At 45.0% G+C, this 19,392-nt stretch overlaps 1 protein-coding gene across 1 annotated transcript in view; it reads left to right on the top strand.

Moving 5' to 3' along the window:
* The window catches only part of UHMK1 (U2AF homology motif kinase 1), a 50,873-nt gene that overhangs the window by 12,671 nt on the left and 18,810 nt on the right, over positions 1-19,392 (top strand). The gene's annotated exons all lie outside the window — the stretch shown is intronic.

Here is a 19,392-nt window from a genome sequence, read left to right as displayed (position 1 = left end):
TATCTCGGATCATGCGACGGTACATATGAATTGGATGGGGGGGTTGGAAGAAGAGAAGTTTCGGGGGTGGACGTTCCCAACATATCTAGTAAATAATGTGAGATTTCGAGAACATCTACAAACGAAATGGGCCGAGTACAAACATTTTAATGAGGAAACAGTACCAACTTCAACTAATTTTTGGGAAGCCGCAAAGGTGGTCTTGCGGGGAGAAATTATCAGTTTCACTACCCAATACAAACGTGCAAGAGAGGGAAATCTTGCGACTTGAGAAACAATTGCGAGAAGTGAATAGGCACTATGGCTCAAATCCTTGCCCTCGAATTAGACAGGAGGTACTGGAGATGCAGGCGGCTCTCAACTCCTTACTTCATGACAGGGAAGTGACATCCCAAACATATTATCGATTTCAATTATATAAATTTGGGAATAAAGGAGGGAAATTTCTGGCAAGAATTATTGCCCCTAGATACGCTTCCAGAAATATCATTAGTTTAAAAACACAAGAGGGGAGTTTGATATATTCTAATAAGGAAATCAGACAAGCAGTCAAAACATACTATCAACACTTATATAGCTCCACAGAGCAGGAAGGACTATCAGGCAAGCAATATCTCCAAAACCTTACGATCCCACAGATAAATGAGCATGACCGCAATCTTTTGAATGCGGAGATTAGTGAGGATGAGATCACATGGGCTATAGGACACAGTAAGATGGGCAAAGCGCCAGGCCCCGATGGATACAAAGCAGAATTCTATAAATTATTGGGAGAGTCGATTATACCTACATTAACTAAAGTGTTCAATGAATGGATAACAAATGGTACACTACCTGAGCACTTAAATGTAGCGCGCATAATCGTGTTTCCAAAGCCTAATCGAGATGCGCAACTAGTAATGTCGTATTGACCTATATCGCTTATTAACCATGAAGCAAAACTATTCGCAAAAATTTTAGCAAATAGACTAGGCTGTGTTCTACCAAAAATAATCCATGAAGCTCAAGTTGGCTTTGTGCAGGGCAGATCGGTTGCCAAGAACATCAGACGAATCTTGACATCATTGGAATACTTAGGGCACACTAATGAACAAGCGTTAATGATTAGCTTCGACGCTGAAAAGGCGTTTGATAGAGTGGAATGGTCTTTCTTATATGAGGTGATGGAGAGGTATGGTATACAAGGCGAGTTTGTACAGGCGATTAGAGCTTTGTACGCAGCCCCTCTAGCGCAAGTAATGGTCAATGGGAATCTATCTGAGGCAATTCATATAGGCAGGGGAACGAGACAAGGTTGCCCGCTATCGTCCTTACTTTTCGCATTATATTTGGACCCTCTAATTAGGGATATTCAAGACTGCCCAGCGGTGCCTGGAGTGGACATACAACATCAGATGTTCAAATTGGCAGCATTTGCTGATGACTTGCTAATCATTTTAAAGAACCCAAGAGAAGCGCTGGGTAATGTATTAGAAATTTTTAGTGAGTTCGGAGATTACTCGGGATTCACACTAAATCTTGACAAATCGGAGGCCCTAGCTTTAAATGCAGACGCCCATAGTTTATGGCCCATAGATTTCCCATTAAAGTGGGCAACTAAATCTTTTAAATATTTAGGCATTTTACTACCGGTAAATACAAGAGACCTATATGATTTAAATGTTAGCAAACTCAAAAGAGCAGACCATGCACCAGTTAGACTCCTGGCATAACCTTACGATATCTTTGGCAGGGAGGATATGTTTAGCAAGGATGGTGATAATGCCGAGGTGGCTGTATGTTTTACAGGTTTTACCACTAAAACTCAAGCAAACTGACATAAAATACTTTTATAAAATCCTGATGAAATTCTGTTGGGCTGGGAAAAGGGCCAAACTTCAACAGAAATTCCTACTAGGAGGGTGGAAACAAGGGGGAATGGGGATTCCAAACATTAAATACTACAATATGGCTTGCTTGCTACGACAGGTTAGAGATTGGCTATTGAATACATCGGCTCATACACCACTTGAGTATGAGACAGTGTACTTTGCCCCATATAATTATATAGCGTTATTACACACTCAGAATAAAATACTCCCCCATAGATTTAAACATAGTGTTTTGCTCCAGCCCATCAGGGAAGCGTGGAGATATATAGGGAAACTCCTGGGGGGAGACCCATCTATCACCGAGTTACTAACTATCCAGGGCAACCCGATGTTTTTGCCGGGGATAGAGAATCAAACCTTTGTCACATGGGAAAGAAATGGCATAGTAACCATGCAAGATATACTGGGGGCTGATGGGCATATCAAAGCGGTAACACAAATGCAAATTACTGCACAATGGAGGGATCATTTTGCGCATCGCCAACTTACGCATTATGTGCGCACACTAAATACAGAAGAGATTAAGAAGCAATTAGGTGAGAAAGTTAGAAAATTCTTTGAAGAAATAGCTGAAGAGGTCCCGTCGATCTCCAGCATACTTCTGAAATTGTGGGGACTAATGCCTGGGAGAGAGTTTAGCCAACTTCGTCAGAAATGGGAAACAGATATAGGCAGGATAGTGACAGAATGGAATATTGTAAAACAAATACAGGATATACCTAGAATAGTAGAAGGGGCAGGCCTTCGGGAATGTGCGTTTCGTATACTGCATAGGGCTTATTTTACCCAGACACAACTATACAAGTCGGGGCATTCATACCGCTACCTGCCTGAAATGTCAGAGGGCAGATAGTACGCTATATCATGCGATATGGGTGTGCCCTTTAATAAAACGATACTGGAGACAAATAGCTGTATTTTTGTCTACAATTGTGAATTGTGATATAGCATTGAATCCCATATGTTTAGTATTAGATAAACATGACACCTTTCCCAGATTAAACAAAGACAAAATAATGCTGTGTCGCAAAGTATGTCTCATTGCCAAAAAATGCATAATGCAGCACTGGACCTCTGCACACCCTCCGACCTTCTGGCATTGGCGGAACCAGGTACACCAATTGCTTACTTGGGAAGTGAGAGAGGCAAAAGTAACATACAAGCGAAAAGTGCGCTTTCTAAAAATTTGGGGGTGTTATTTGGACGGGATGACTCACAGAGGGAGAAGTCGAATCCTTAATACTCTGTAATATTTTTGGGTATCAATTGTGGTAACAGAAGACTCATCTATAGGTTAATAGGGGGGGAGGGGGGTCTTTTGACCGAGTTGTGATATTGGTTATATCATACAGCTGAGACCAAATGGGTAACAAATGAAAAACATAAGGCAATGGAGGATGATATTATTTTACTTTATTGTGTAAATGATGTTTTTTTTTTCTTTTGTCAACAAACTTACAATAGTATGTCAGCTTATCGGAGGGGAGGGATGGGGAAGGGAGGGGGAGGGGAAAAGGGGGGGGGGAAATGATTACAAAATATTGTTGATGTTATACTTAGTTGACTATGATGTTTATGTACTAATTTTGGTGTATGTATAACGGTCTGCCATTATGATAATACAATAAAAAAGTTGAAACATAAAGATTGACAAGCTAAAAAAATAAAAGTAGAACCAAAAATGTCATTGGTGCCATGCTGATAGTTTCATTTCTGGATTTGTGGCCTTCAAATGAAGAAAGATGACCTTTTTCTGCTACTTGAAACTTTGTACCATTTTTAGGAGTGTTTAGGCTTCTCTCTCTCTCTCTCTCTCTCTCTCTCTCTCTCTCTCTCTCTCTCTCTCTCTCTCTCATATGGTGAGTTGCTTTTGGAGAAGCTGCCTTGTTTTATAACTTATCCACCCATTCAGTCTCAAGTTGATTAACTACCATTGAAACAAAAGGGAAAGTCATTCTAAAATATAAAACAAATATTTGTCAGTGTAAGTTTCTTTTATTACAATATTGGCAAGTGAGAGAAAAAATACGGAGCACATAGTCTTTGCAGTTGTCTGATTAGACAAAGAAACAGTTCATCTTTATAGGATTTCTGATAAGACTTTTATGAGCTTCAGATAATTACAGAAAACTTCCACCTTCTTCCTTTCAAGCTAAGGCAGCAAATAAAACTCTTTTTGCTACATGGACAGTTCCTCCCTTCTCATGCTCTGTCCTTGAGTAGATACACAAACTTCTTTGGTGAGAAGAGGAAAATTCTGATTCCTCTATTTTTCTTGCATTTCTAAATTAACCCCTCTGCTTCCAATATTTTTGGAATCACCATCTACCCTTAATCTCATGTTTTTTTCTTTAAAAAAAAAAAGAGATTGCATTAAAGGAAAGTTTCCTTTTTGCAGTGTGAGGAATGATCTGCAAAGATTTTCTTCATCTCCCTTAAAGTAGATGTCGCTTCTGAACTTTATTCTTTTTTATTTTAAATCATTTTTTATTGGTGATAACATCACTTGTACAGCTATTCAAATAGAAACAAACAGAACACACAACATTTTAAGTGCGCTAACAATGTCTTCTAATAGTTTTACATTTTATCTCCTCCACCTCCCGCCCCTTCCCCTCTCTCATCCAACACTCCCCCACAATCAAATTGGAGAGTCGTGCACAGTGTTGCAGTAACTAAAGAGATAGACCCCTTCACCTAACCCACCGCAAAGGGCCTGGACTCTTATGGCCCCTTGTTCCATGCTGCTTCCTCTAACAGGGGTCATCTTTGTCATTTTCAATTTTGGCATTGCGCCAATTGGACTCAGTCATAGCTGTCAGTGACAGAGCAGTTGCAGCCAATTTATAACAGTACCTCATAGTCGTGCAACAGTAAACAATTTTCAGTGACAGAGTGTTCCGCACCCTCTAAACACAAATGTAAACCTCCTAACCCCTCCAATTTCTAAAACCCAAGCCTAACCCTCTCCCCTTTAATCCCTCCCTATACCCTCCCCCCAACCCCTCTATCTCCCCCCCCTCCCTAGGGAGTCACCATGATGTATCAATCAGCAATTCAAAATCCTGCTGCGTGCCACTGGGGTCAGAGAGTCCCAGAAAGGTGCCCACCGTCTACAAAAGGCATCACCTCTAGGCGAGGCTAGGTCCCCCACCCCCCTACGCTCCAGCGCACACAAAGAAATCATCCTAGACCTCCACTGCTGGAAAGTTGGGGGCTCTGCTACTATCCATTGATGCAGTATAACTTTCTTGCCCATAAGGGTCGCTCTCTTCAAAAAGGGTTTAAGCCCCACTGCTCCAGGCGTCAGCAACTTGAAGAGGTCAAATAACTGAGAGGCATGGGGCTTCCAATTCACTCCCCAAATAACCGACACATGCCTAGCCACCCGCCTCCAAAAATCCAGGACACACGGGCACCGCCAAAACATGTGCCCAAGGCCTGCCGGGGAGTGGGCACACTTCGCACAAGTGTCATCTATCCGCATTGCCGCCTTCATCGCCCTATGCGGGGAGAAAAAATGCCCATTACAAATTTGTAGAGAGTTTCTCTCAGCGTCACATTCTCTGTCACCCTGGGAATATTCAACACATAAGTCTTTAATTGTTCCCCCCGAAGTTTCAGGGTTAACTCATTATTCCAATGGGTTGCTAATTTTTCATAATCTACCTCACCCAGTTGCTCTCTCAATCGCGCATGATAATACTTTAGGGGGACTGCCGATTGTGCATCTAGGGCAAACACCTCCAAGAACTTTGCCCACACCTCTAATTTCAAGGAGTCGGGGGGGATTGACCGGACATAATGGCAGAGCTGATGCCAGGCGAAGAAATCTCCCACCCCCCTTCCGAATTCCAATCGCCAGGCTCCCAACGTCTTCTTTTCGCCATCTTCTGAGTACAACTGATGCAAATAATGTGCCCCTCTAGCTCTCCAAGCCACAAATTGAGCTGAACTCGAACCCGGTGGGAAATCAGGATTGCCCTGTAACGGTAACAAGGGTGAGAACTTCGACGAGAGCCCAAAAAGGCGACACACCCACCTCCAGGCCCGTCGCAATGGTAATAACAAAACTGCATAAGGCTCAGGTACCTTGTATTCACACGGCCGGGCATGTAACCACGCACTAAAGTGTATCGGTTGTAATAATCGCTGTTCTTCCCCCGAAAGGGTAAAATGACTCATGCCTCTGAGCCAGTCAGATATGTGCCTCATATTCCCGGCAACAGACAGCAACTTAACATTTAACAATCCCCAGCCCCCCTGGCCCCTAGGTCGATAAAGCTGCGCTGCCGCCATCCGTGACCGCTTCCCCTGCCAGATACAGCGCTCCACCAATCGGGTCACTAGTCTTTCATCCTTCCTACTGAGCAATATAGGCACCGTTTGCAAGATATAAGTCCACTTGGGCACTAACACCATATTATACAGTGCCACTCTACCCAGGCTCGACAACGGCAGCGATTGCCACACCCCAAGAGAGGTCCTCGTAGTGACACGCAAAGGCTCGACGTTCAGCTCATAGAGCTGAGTCAGGTCTCTTGGTATCCACACCCCCAAGTATTTTAATGGGCCCGACGTCCAAGACAATGGAAACTCCCCCTCCCACCCGGTCCGTATATGTTCCTGTACCGGGAATGCTGCTGATTTTTGTAGATTAAGAGTAAAGCCAGAAAAATAACTAAACTCTTCAATTTCACCGAGAAGGGCCGGGATCGACTGCCTGGGCTGTGTCAGGGTCACCAAAATATCATCTGCAAACGCTAGTGTTTTCAGTGGGAATGTTGAAAAATTCACCCCTGCAACGTCCACGTTGCTCTGGATATATCGCAATAAAGGCTCCAGGTATAAAAGAAACAATAAAGGGGATAGAGGGCATCCCTGCCTAGTACCACAAGACACTTCAAAAGGGGCTGTACATGTTCCATTTACCACCAAAGACCCTCTTGGCTTTTCATAAAGCGCCTCCACTGCCTTCCGAAACCATCCAGTAATCCCAATATGGTCAAGCACCGCAAACATGTAGTTCCACCGCACTTTGTCGAATGCCTTTTCGGCATCTAAACTGACCAAAAGCAAAGGCTCGTTAACAACATGGCTCCGCGCAATAGCCAGGCACACCTTCCTCACATTCACAGAAGAATGACGTCCCCTGACAAACCCCACCTGCCCCTCCCCAATCAGCGAAGGCATATGTAACGCTAACCTATCTGCTAAGACTCTGGCCAGGATCTTTAGGTCAACGTTTATCAGGGAGATCGGCCTGTAGGAGCCAGGCAAATCCGCCGGTTTGCCTGGCTTAGGAATCAGAGAGATCAGAGCGTCGTTTGAAAACCCCGGGAATGAACCCTGTTGCAGCGAAGCTTCAAAAAAGTCGATTAGCGGAACAGCAACTTGTGGAAACATACACTGAAAGAACTCGACCGAGTATCCGTCTGGCCCCGGCGCCTTAACGTCTTTACCACTCGCTGAATCTCATTTCCCCTTAAAGGCGCATTCAATTGGGCAATCGCCGAGGCCGAGAGACGGGGAATTCCCGAATTCTCAAGATAATCACTCATGGAAGGCCCCTCCTGAGGGCACGGCGACGCATACAAATCCGCGTAATAATCATGAAACAGCTGCGCTATCTTTGAGGTCTGAGTTTCCCTCCGTCCATTAGGGCCCATTAGGGATGACACAAAGCGACTACCCCCCCAGGTTTTGACAAGCCGCGCTAACAGTCTACCCGATTTATTCCCAAACCGATGGAATCTAAAAGAACGGTAGAACAGATGTTTTTTAGTACGTTCATGGATTAGGGCATTTAAAGCCACCAAGGCCGATAGCATCTGCTCTCTAGTCTGCGCCGAAGGAGTTGCCATATGAATCCGTTTGGCCTCCTGATATACCCTTTCCAACCGGACCAGTCCCTGCGAGAGACGCCTGGATCGCGCACACATATATGCTATAATGTCCCCGCGTAACACAGCCTTAGCCGTTTCCCAGTATAATCTCGCGTCAGAAGTATGGCAGGCATTCGCGTCCGCAAACAATGACCATTTTTTCTGTAGATAGTCCTTAAAATTCTCATCCTCCACCAAATAGGAGGGGAATCGCCACAACCGTCGTCGCAACCGCGCCTCTCCAAGATCCATGTCTACCCAAATGAGTGTGTGGTCCGAAATCTCCATCGGGCCAATCTCCGACTGTACTACCTGCGAGAAAATAGGGGCAGACACCAAGATATCCAGTCTGGACCACGTGCCGTGCGCCCGTGACAAATGCGTGTAATCACGCGCGTTGGGATTGCACAACCGCCACGGGTCCACCAAGTTCAAGGCTTGACATAAATAAGGCAAACCCTTCCCTGCTCCCATTACCGTCCCCACATTTGGGCCTGAACGATCCTGTTGCACATCCAGCACCTGGTTGAAGTCTCCCACTACCACCCAAGGCACCTCCGCGTGCTGTATTCCTAGGCGCACTAGGTGTTGGAAGAACGAATGATCGTACACATTAGGGCCATAAACATTTAAGAGATAAAAATCTTGCCCCATAACATTCATTCGCAACAAAATGTAACGCCCATTCCTATCACTTTCCACTACTTGAGCGTGGCATTGTAAGCTCTTATGTATCAACACAGCCACCCCCCCCCTTTTTACCCTTAGCTGATGCAAAGAGGCAGTCCCCCACCCAACGCTGTTTTAACTTTAGATGCTCTGCATCAGAGAGTTTGGTCTCTTGTAAGCAAGCCAGGGAGACATTGTGACGCTGGAGGGTAGCTAATATTTTTGTGCGTTTAATAGGGGAGGTGATACCACACACATTCCATGAAATTAATCGTGGCACCGGTAACTTATCCAGAATCCCTACTTATTGCTTTTATCAAGGTCCATTCCTTTATAGAGTTAGAAACTCCCAGGCGCCCAGCCCTCGCCCAGAAGTCCGCAACCCCAGAACACTCCCAGAAGACCGCTCCCCCCCCCAGCAACACACTCATCAGCAGACCATTCCCCATTGGACACCATGGAACTCCCTATACCTAACCTCCCTCCCCCCCTCTCCGCCCCCCACCCTCCCTCCCTTCCCCCACCAACTCCCAGTTCCATTCTTCTCCATGCCCCCATAGAGAAGCCTGACTGTGATCACGTAATGACACCTAGAGAAGTCCCATCCTCTCTTATAATTCTACCCCACACACATTCCTCACCTAACACTCCCTCCTCTTATTACCTACTCTCACCGTAACCAGTCCCAGCCACTATCCCACCGCTCATCCCTCCATCTTCCATACTAGAGCTCTTCGTCCCCACTGATTAACACCCCTCCATAAACCGCCCACCACATTTCTAGAACCGTATTACGCAACCAAACATTTGCAGGTACATGCTTTAATTCACAAATTCCTATTTAAACATTTCCAAAAACCTTAAACAACAAAGGGATGAATGTTTAATAAGGGGAAAACCTGCTCTTCTCCCCCAGAAGTTTAATATCAACTGAGGAAGGGCGAGGGTGAGAGGGCAAGGACCCAAAGGGCTTAAACTGACTCTTGCCCTTGCTTACTGTCCATTACCCCAAGTCCCCGCCCGCTCCCACACCCCAAACAATCCAGTCTTGTAAACCATAGTGTAACAACATGAACAAAAACCACCTGAACTGGCATGGTGTCAGTCTCATCTAGCCAAGCATCTAACCCCTTTACCACCAACTCTGCAGGGTAACTTGTTCCTCCGCGGTCTCCCGCCTCTGTTTCGGCCTCACCCAGCTTGGTCATCTGCCGCGTGCTGCACAGGGACTCCATTTAGCCAGGCCATCGCACTCCCTGGTGTGTCATGGGTGCGCCACTGACCATTATGCCACACTTTCAACACTGCGGGATAGCGGACTTGAAATTTATATTTCCTCTCGATCAGACGAGAACAGACTTCAGAGTACTGACGGCGCTTTGCCGCCAACGCTGCAGAATAATCTTGATATACCCGCACTTGTACTCCCTCATAGGTAACCTCTTCCTTGTGTTGCCGGTAATGTTGGAGAAATACATCTTTCTGGGCTGAGTTGAGGAACTTGACAATCACTATTCTAGGGCGTCCTTCACCGGTTCGAGCGGCTCCTAAGCGATGTGCACGCTCAAGTTTCACCGGGTCTGGCTCCTCGTCCCGCACTACCATCGGGCTCATCCAGCGTTCCAAGACCCGACGCAGAGATCTTTCGGGCACTGCTTCGGGAATGCCCAGTATTCGAAGGTTATCCCGGCGGGACCTGTTTTCAAGATCCTCTAACTTGGTTTGTTGTTCCACCACCAGTTCCCGCAAGCGCGTCAGTTCTACACCATTCCCCTGGGCGCCATCTTCTAGGTCGGACACACGGCACTCCAATTCGCCGGTTCTCCGGGTTAATTCCGCCGTTATTTGCGAGATCCCCGCCAACTGCTCCGATAGCTGTTGCAGTCGCGGTTCCAAGGCGAGCACTACCGCTTTGGTAAGTTCCGTGATCGCAGCTTCCGTGCAAGTAAGCTGCGGGGCCTGCCCTTGTTCCGCCATTTTGTCTTCGGCAGTCCTGGAGCGTTCTGACCCTTTTTTTTGCTGATTTTGCGGCCATCCTGTTATTTGAAGTAAGGTATTTGTCCATAAGACCCACCACAGCTCTACCGAGCCAAACTGCAGGTTAAGTGGGGGTTTTCAATTACGATGTCAAAGGATGAGGATTAGGACCCTCGAGCAGGAGGCAAAACACGTCTGTCTCCTCTCACTGCATCACGTGATCTGAACTTTATTCTTTAAGATCTGTTTTTCTTCAAAATAATGAAAACAGGCTACAGTCTGAACATTGGTAAACCCTGTGAGCTCGTTCCAGTCTATTTTCCTGTTTCTGGTACACAAAAGTCGTGGAAATCCTTAAGTCTGAGGGAGCTCTCCTTTATCTGATTTAGAGATTCCCAAGATTCTGATATTGCAACATCTTTGATTCTCTAAATCAACTTATCTCGGGCTTCTTTACTCAGTCCTCCAAATTTTATAGATGGCATCTAAAGTTAGGTGTGCAATTGTGCACCTTGTTATAGAATAGGTTCAGTTATGCACATAACAATTAGCTAATTAGACCTAAATTGTTCTTTAGTTGGAGATAAGTACCAATAATTGGCATTAACAGGCACTCATTGTCTGTTGTGTGCGTAATGGACTTATGCCCCTATTCTGTAAAGTGAGTGCCTAACTTTTCTCTCATGCTTCTACAAAGGGGCATTAATGTGTGAAGGGAATGGGCACATCAGTGGAGTTCCAACTAATCTTGCGCGTTCTTAATAGAATATTTGCTTTTACTCACACAACTACTGCATTTAGGCGCCACCATAGACATGAAATAAGTGATCGTGCCTAAAGTTGGGCTGGTATTCTATAATGGATTTGGCACACAGATGTGCCATTATAGAATATTAGCTTAGTGCCCAGTAATATGGCACCTAACCTTAGCACCTTTTATTGAATTGAGGCCAGTGTTTCAAGGATTTTCAGTGTGTGATCCACAGTCATTTATTGACTTTTATTTCATTTTGTATCACTTTTACCTTCCAAAGCCTTCATTTCAGACTTAAGATCACTCATATTTTTGAAGAATATAATTTGGTTAACTGTAGGTGGAGAATGATTTGCAGAAAAGATCAGGTAACAATTCAGAGTTACCTTTAGTTAAGACCTTCCAGAATGACATGAGACTGAAATCACACTAGAGACATGAACACCTGTTAATATACAACTAATCCATAATTAGAGCCTCACACCCAGAAATGCAAGCTTTGCCTAAGACTTGCCAAGGAATGCCAGGACCAAAGTGATCATTGCTTTGGGGACCAGGAGGGGGCTTTCTTGATTATGCATGTAACAGAAGATAGCTTATTTTAGTAGCACAAATGCAGAAAAGTACATCTTATTTATTACCCTTATAATTCATTGTGCATGTGTGCCTTTTCTTTCTCTACTTCTCTCTGTTGACTAAGTGGCAAGTTTATCTTGTTACCTGCTGAGTTTTATTTCTATGCCTGTAGTCACTGGATTAGTCCTTCCTTTATTTTTCCTCTTGTTTACATTAACCAGATCCAGAAGTTGGATCTTCTCACAGGTAAATCAGATAAATGTTTTGCCTTATCGGGGGTATCTCCTCCTGAATGTACAGCCATTACACTTTTTGCTTCTTGTTCTCTGGTGGACCAGCTGAATTTAGTTAAGAATGAAGTATAATATGAAACCAATGCAAGGAGGACAGTATAATAATCCTCTTAAGGTTCAAAATCACCTGTAGTAATCATCTCACTTCAGAAATCATAGGTCAGCAAATATGGAAAAGCCATTACTAAAGAGATCGTGTGGCTTTAATATGGAATACTTTGGAAATACTAAAGACTGCAGTAATTTACAGCAATTCACGCCGAGTCTAAACAGAGCAGTTATATATCTGTAAGAAAACCAGCATGTTTTGGTGGAATCAGAGCGCACTGGAAACCAGAGGTATAGGGCATATATTCCAAGTCAGTGCAGCAGAGCAGTCAGAAAATTTCTATATCTGTCGGTCACAGAAATAGCCCTTTCTTTTTTGTCACAACATCTTTGTAAGTCTTTTGCACTTGGGGTTTTCTTGCCATGTTTCTGTCAACTTCAGAGTTTCATTTTTATCCTTTATCCTTAGAGATAGCTACTAAACTTCAGCAAATGTCTTTCAAGTAACCCTATCAGTTGCAAATACAAGTTTTACTCAAAGCATTTAGGTACATATCCAAAGTGTTTATTGCCTTGACTAAAGTGCTGCAGTGGGAACTGCCTTGTCAGCCAGAAGTAAAATACAGCCTTCGAAAGCAGCCAGAAAACTCACAGCAGCCCACAGGCAGATGTCTTAAAGTATGCAAGACTTTGCACAGTTTTAGAACACAATTTTGTGGGTGCACAGATGTAAAAAAGGGTTTTGCACATGAGCTAATCCTGCACGAAGCCTTGCATAGACACCAGTGCCTAGCATATTTAAATCCAGATCAAAGAAACTATTCCATTACGTTACTTCCCACTGTTCCAGGACGTGGGTAATTAACTCCGTCGACCAGCAGGTGGAGACAGAATACTTAGAACTGAGCTGTCCCATATATACTAAGTCAGCCAGCCCAGTTCTCCAGTATTTTGTATCTCCAGCAGGTGGATGGACGTGCTTTGCTCCTGGTTCTTAGGCCCTGCTCCTGGTCCAGTTGGTCAACTCGTCTCCCAGTTGAGCTTAGTGGGTGACTGTCTAGTGGGGGTCATATCTGGTGGTGCCAAAACCCTGCACTTTCTGCCATCCTCTCTGCTCTCTAGTGCTACCTGAAAACTACTTAAAAAAAAAACTGGCTAAAGCTAAGAGAGGGCTGTTTATGGTCTCTCTCTCCATTGCACAGCTCCTGGTATACGGAGCAAGCAGTGCAGGATTGTGCTCGAGTGCAGCTACATGACCGGGGCTGTGAGGTGAGAGGTGCCTCAGAGATGAGAGAGTGTGTGTGTGTGTGGGGGGGGGGGGGGTATCCTGCCTTGGAACCATGATTCAGGAGCGCTCATGGCTGGGCATCCACTTGGTGGCTTTTTACTACTACTACTATTTAGCATTTCTATAGCGCTACAAGGCATACGCAGTGCTGCACAAACATAGAAGAAAGACAGTCCCTGCTGAAAGAGCTTACAATCTAATAGACAAAAAATAAAGTAATCAAATCAATTAATATGTACAGGAAGGAGGAGAGGAGGGTAGGTGGAGGTGAGTGGTTACGAGTCAAAAGCAATGTTAAAGAGGTGGGCTTTCAGTCTAGTTTTAAAGGTGGCCAAGGATGGGGCAAGACGTATGGGCTCAGGAAGTTTATTCCAGGCATAGGGTGCAGCGAGACAGAAGGCGCGAAGTCTGGAGTTGGCAGTAGTGGAGAAGGGAACAGATAAGAAGGATTTATCCATGGAGCGGAGTGCACGGGAAGGGGTGTAGGGAAGGACGAGTGTGGAGAGATACTGGGGAGCAGCAGAGTGAGTACATTTATAGGTTAGTAGAAGAATTTTGAACAGGATGTGAAAACGGATAGGGAGCCAGTGAAGTGGGTATGCAAAGCTGACATGTCAGAGAAACTGAAGGAAATCTCTATAAGCCTGGTGGATGCAACAACACAATTTGACAAATTGAAGAGTAGCAAATCGCCTGGACCAGATGATATTCATCCCAGAGTACTGATAAAATTGAATGAAAAATGAACTTGCAGAATTATTTTTAGTAATATGTAATTTATCTTTAAAATCAAGCATGGTACTTGAAGTTTGGAGGATGGCCACTGCAATGCTGTTTTTTAAAAAAGGTTCCAGAGATGATGTGAGCCTGACGGTGCCGGGCAAAATGGTAGAGACTATTATAAAGAAGAAAATTACAGAGCATATTCAAAAGCATGGATTAATGAGACAAAGCCAACATGGATTTAGTGAAGGGAAATCTTGTCTCACCAATCTGTTACATTTCTTTGAAGGGGTGAACAAACATGTGGATAAAGGTGAGCCAGTTGATACTGTGTATCTGGATTTTCAAAAGGCATTTGACATAGTACCTCATGAAAGTCTACAGTGGAAATTGGAGAGTCATGGGATAGGAGGTAGTGTTCTATTGTGGATTAAAAACTGGTTAAAAGATAGAAAACAGAGATTAGGGTTAAATGGTCAGCATTCTTGATGGAGAAGGATAGATAGTGGGGTTCCCCAGGGGTCTATACTGGGACCACTGCTTTTTAACATTTATAAATGATCTAGAGATGGGAGTAACTAGTGAGGTAATTAAAGTTGCTGATGACATAAAGTTATTCAAAGTTGTTAAATCGCAACAGGATTGTGAAAAATTACAAGAGTACCTTACGAGACTGGGAGACTAGGCATCTAAATGGCAGATGATGTTTAATGTGAGCAAGTGCAAAGAGATGCATGTTGGAAAGAGGAATCCGAATTATAGCTTTATAATGCAAGGTTCCACATTAGGAGTCACTGACCAGGAATGGGATCTAGGTGTCATTGTTGGTGATACGTTGAAACCCTCTGCTCCAGTGTGCGGCAGCGGCTAAGAAAGCAAATAGAATTTTAAGATTTTTTTAGGAAAGGAATCTAAAACAAAAATGAGGACGTTATAATGCCTTTGTATCGCTCCATGGTGCAACCGCAACTCAAATATTGTGTGCAATTCTGATCACCGCATCTCAAAAAAGATATAGTGGAATTAAAGGTGCAGAGAAGAGCAACGAAAATGATAAAGGGGATGGGACGACTTCCCTATGAATAAAGGCTAAAGTGGCTAGAGCTCTTAGCTTTGTGAAAAGACTGCTGAGGGGAGATACGATAGAGGTCTATAAAATACTGAGTGGAGTGGAACAGGTAGATGTGAATCTAGTGGTTAGTGCAGTGGACTTTGATCCTGGAGAACTGAGCTTGATTCCCACTGCAGCTCCTTGTGACTCTGGGCAAGTCACTTAACCCTCCATTGCCCCTGGTACAAAATAAGTACCTGAATATATGTAAACCGCTTTGAATGTAGTTGCAAAAACCTCAGAAAGGCTGTATATCAAGTCCCATTTCCCTTTCCAAAAATACTAGGACTGGGGGCACTTGATGAAGCTACAAAGTAGTAAATTTACAATGAATCGGACAAAATATTTATTCACTTAACGTGTAATTAAACTCTGGAATTTGTTACCAGAAAATATTGTAAAAGCAGCTTAGCTTAGGGATTAAAAAGGTTTGGATAGCTTCCTAAAAGAAAAGTCCATAAGCCATTATTAAAATGGACTTGGGGAAAATCCACTTCTTATTTCTAGGATAAGCAGCATAAAATGTATTGTACTGTTTTGGGATCTTGCCAAGTACGTGTAACCTGGATTGGCCACTGTTGGAAAAAGGATGCTGGGCTTGATAGACATTTGGTCTGTCCTAGTATGGCAATACTTATGTACTTATGCTTGCTTGGCGGGTGATGTGAGGGTCAGCGTATTCCCGCTGGTTTGGCGTGCGGTGGCACAGCTTATCCGCCATTTCAAGCTTCTCTTTGCTGAGTGTAAAAAAAAAAAAAAGGCAATAGCGCGGGTGCTGATGGTCAGTGGGGGATTTCTGCGGGTGGGCAAGGTTATCGGAGGCAGAGTGTGGCCTCCCCCTAGTACTTTGCCGTTTGCTCCTGGCCTTGGGGATTCCTGGGTTGCAGTTGAGTGGCTGCTGCTTCTCTGTCGGCAGCTGCAATTTGGTGGAGTGTGGTTAGTGCTGGGGTCAGTCCCAGCGGTGCCGGTTACCTGTCCTACTTGCCTACCTTATTTTGGTCTGGGCCGGCTGTAGAGCCTTGGTGAGCTTTGAAGGGCCAGCATTCCACTGGCTTCTAGTACAAAAAAAAAAGAGAAAATAAGCCAATGCGCACAAGACAGTCGTGAGAGCTGCACCAATTGGCTCTTCCTGGCACTTGTTGTCTGTGTGTTTGGTGGGTCAGGCGGTGGGAGCCCTCTGGCTCTTAAGTAAGCCCCATGCTTGCCTTTTTGGCCTGCTGCAGGGGTCGGCGCCTTTTCGGGTTCTTTCTCTACAGCCACTCTCTTAGGGTTGTGGTGGTTTTCCTGGGGCTCCGGCTTCTTGGGGTTTTGTCCCCGCTGCGGTCTTCTCCTTGTCTATGGCATTTCTCAAGTGTGTGTGTGTGTGGAGTTTGAGGCCTTTCTTCTCTGTTGCTGGGGTCTCTGACCGCCGGCAGTCTTTTTACGTCAGGCTGCAGTGGTTTCTTGTCATTTGGCTTGCAGTCCTCTCATTCTCTTCGGTGGGGCAGCAGTTGCCTCCTTTCTGAAGTTATCCTTTTCCTGTGTGTCTGAGCAGCAGCAGCCACTTTTATTCTGCATGGCGGATTTTCCTGTTAACACCACTGGGGTGGTTTGCACCCCAGGGTCTCGGTAGATTCAGCTGTTTAATTGTGGCATGGCAGGCATCTTGTTGACAAGCCTGCGGCAGTCTCTTGGGAGTTGCAGACATACCCTGATCTTCACATCTTTACCTGTCTCAGGTGTTGCTGCTTTCTGAACTTCTCGGGCAAGGCACTCTCTCATCTTCGGAAGGTCAGGTACCTCCTGGGCTTTGAGACCACGTGGGTCTCCTCTTTTCGGAGTGGTTGATGTCTTCTAATTTCCTTGTACATAAGTACATAAGTACATAAGTAGTGCCATACTGGGAAAGACCAAAGGTCCATCTAGCCCAGCATCCGGTCACCGACAGTGGCCAATCCAGGTCAAGGGCACCTGGCACGCTCCCCAAACGTAAAAACATTCCAGACAAGTTATACCTAAAAATGAGGAATTTTTCCAAGTCCATTTAATAGCGGTCTATGGACTTGTCCTTTAGGAATCTATCTAACCCCTTTTTAAACTCCGTCAAGCTAACCGCCCGTACCACGTTCTCCGGCAATGAATTCCAGAGTCTAATTACACGTTGGGTGAAGAAAAATTTTCTCCGATTCGTTTTAAATTTACCACACTGTAGCTTCAACTCATGCCCTCTAGTCCTAGTATTTTTGGATAGCGTGAACAGTCGCTTCACATCCACCCGATCCATTCCACTCATTATTTTATACACTTCTATCATATCTCCCCTCAGCCGTCTCTTCTCCAAGCTGAAAAGCCCTAGCCTTCTCAGCCTCTCTTCATAGGAAAGTCGTCCCATCCCCACTATCATTTTCGTCGCCCTTCGCTGTACCTTTTCCAATTCTACTATATCTTTTTTGAGATACGGAGACCAGTACTGAACACAATACTCCAGGTGCGGTCGCACCATGGAGCGATACAACGGCATTATAACATCCGCACACCTGGACTCCATACCCTTCTTAATAACACCCAACATTCTATTCGCTTTCCTAGCTATGTCGGTCTCCTTTCTTCAGGGTTGTAGATGCCTCCTGGGCTTCTCAGCCTCGGCAGTCTCCTCTTTGCAGAGTTGTAGATGCCTGCTGGGCTTCACAGCCGTGACAGTCGCCTCTTCGGAGGTGCAGGCGCCTCCTGGGTTTCAAGGCTTTGGCACTCTCTTCTTTGGAGTGGTAGATGCCTCCTGAGCTTCGCAGCTGTGGCATTCTCGTCTTCGGAGTTCCAGGTGCCTCCTGGGCTTTGCGGCTGTAGCTGTCTCCTCTTCGGAGTTGCAGGCCCTCCTGGGCATCGTGGCTGTGGCGGACTCCTCTTTTTATTGTAGCAGTCTGCTACTAAACCTAGTACTAGAACCTATTCCTTGTTAAGGTCTTGTGGAACTGGAGGCTTCTGTACTGGCCTCTCATGAAGTTTTAGACAAGTGGATGCTGGGAAGTTGGTGACCAGTTTTGCAGAACATTGTGACTGTACTTGTCAGTAAGGAGGACCCAGGATCGGTGAGTAGGTGAGGTCCACAGATGGGCTTTACACAGGATGCAAACCCTGTTTCTAGGAGAAGATAGAGCAGGGTCTTTTGCCTGCAGTGACCACCTTCACTTCAGGTTGAGTCCTTCAATACCAGTAGCTGCCTGAATCTAAAACCTGAGATGTAGTACTGGAACTCCAGAAAGCTGAATAAAAACAGGAGCAGGGCCTTAGGAGACTTGGACTCCAGTTTGTAGCAAGGCAACCAAAGTGCAGAATTGCAAGCTCTAGCAAAGAGGCCCAACTAGGACTAGTTTCTTATACAGATTTGGGCAGGAAGAAAATGTCCTCTGAAAGCAAGTGGCAAGGGTTGAGTGGCTGCCTTAGGTACCCTTTTATTAAGCCGTGTAAGCGTCTAAGCGCGCTCAACGTGCGCCAAAATGGAGTTACCGCATGCCTCTTGCGGCAGTTTTATTTTTGGCGTGCGTCCGATACATGCATCTGAAAAATAATTTTTATTATCGGATGTATGTATTGGGCACACGCCAAGTGGCATTTGATGCGCATAGGTTATTACCGCCCAGTTACTGTGTTAGTCTTTACCGCTAGGTCAATGGCTGGCGGTAAGAACTCGGACCCAAAATGGATGCGCAGCAATTTTCATTTTGCCGCACGTCCATTTTCGACAAGAATTTAAAAACATTTTTTACAGGTACGCTGATAAATGATTCTGCACGCGCCCAAAACATGCGTCCACACTACTGCAAAAGGGCCCCTTAATCTAGTCAACTGCTGGCTGGAAGTAAATGTTCATCCAAACAGGGCAGTTCAGGAACTGAGCCACTATATTTCACTAATACGATACGTGGATAGGGAACCGAAGTTCATTGTGATGGCGGATATCTAAAGGTCCTCACTGAAAGAAATGGCTTGGGTATTGAAGTATGACATTAGGTGGCTATTGGAACAGATCTTGGTGTTGCACAGAACACCAAATGGAAAATCTTTCCTATTGAAAGCATAGAACTTTCTTACATTTTTTTTTCTTTAAGGAGAATGCCCTGACTTGGGGACTGTAGACTCAAAGGAGCCACTTGGAAATGGTCAGTTTCCAAACTGTTACCACCAGAGACTGGGGATTGGGATGAGATTTACCTGATTTTG

This window comes from Microcaecilia unicolor, chromosome 6 (assembly GCF_901765095.1).
Source record: "Microcaecilia unicolor chromosome 6, aMicUni1.1, whole genome shotgun sequence".
Taxonomy (NCBI): Eukaryota; Metazoa; Chordata; class Amphibia; order Gymnophiona; family Siphonopidae; genus Microcaecilia; species Microcaecilia unicolor.
Note: the sequence above shows the minus strand (reverse complement) of the source record. Positions and strands in the feature narration are given on the sequence as shown.